Source organism: Malurus melanocephalus, unplaced genomic scaffold (assembly GCF_030028575.1).
Source record: "Malurus melanocephalus ecotype Western Australia unplaced genomic scaffold, MMel_1.1 scaffold_664, whole genome shotgun sequence".
In the NCBI taxonomy this organism is placed as follows: domain Eukaryota; kingdom Metazoa; phylum Chordata; class Aves; order Passeriformes; family Maluridae; genus Malurus; species Malurus melanocephalus.
The window spans coordinates 209,772-210,839 of NW_026623896.1; positions in this window are offsets into that span (position 1 = coordinate 209,772).

A 1,068-nucleotide genomic window follows, 5' to 3' on the forward strand; every position below is an offset into this window, starting at 1 on the left:
CAGCCTGGAAGGTGCTGATTGTGAGAAAAATAAAAAGTATTAAAAGCCCTCTTGCTTCTTCCTGAGCTGTTTCCTGGGGAGTCAAGGTCCCTCCATCCTCCCTCGGTGATTTTGAACTTCTGTTTCCCTCGCCCCTTCCAGGGAGATGCTGAGGCTGGAGGGATTTCCTTCCCTCCTGGRTCATCCATCTCTAATTTAGGGAAGTCCGGCTGGCCAAATACCTGAGTGTGGCTTYRTGGTCMYGGTGGYRCTCACCCAAAGCTCTTGATTTTGGKTTTTTTCCCAATCCTGCYCCATGATTCCYTGGCCACAGCTCCCACAGAAAGCTCAGGACCCCTGGAGCCATGGCAGAGCCCTGGGAAGCTGCAGAGCTGGCAGGACCCAGCCGGGCCCATCTGGCCCCRAGGACAAAGCTCCTCGGCAGACATTCCCATACGGATTAAATCCAAAGGGATTTAACCACTGGATTTACTCAGAGAGGGATTATGGAGGGCTGGAGTCAGTGGGAATCGCTGCCTTTAGGGTGACATTCAGGTTTGGGGGAAGGAGAGCTCAGGTAAGATGCTCCCTTTCTGCTGCAGGGCTGGCAGAGCCTCGTTAAAGTTGGGATAATGAGGGTTTTTATTAATGGGAAYGTTCCAGGGGCTTTGGCAACGTGCCTGGGGTTTCACAGGCATGAAAATAAATGGGGAAAAGACCAGATTCCCAGTTCTCCATGCAGGACAAATGGAGCACAGTGTGGCTGGAAGGAAACACCCTATGCAAATATCAGATCTGTTCTGGTACCTCATTATCTCCCATTTCCAGCAAACAAGAGATGAGGTGCTCCCACCACACCCCACAATTCCTTTAGCAGGTGAGCCTGGCTCCTGTAGGAATTCGGAGGAGAAGACACCTCAAGTTTTTTCAGTATTTCTCACTCATTTCCTCATTATTCCAATGGGATAAGCTGATTATATCTATAAATATTGGTGGATTTTTTGCGCCCACTCCTGCTGGGAGACAAACAAAGGACCTGGTTCTCCTTCCTACAATTCCCATCCTGTATTCCTGCCCTCATCACTCCCA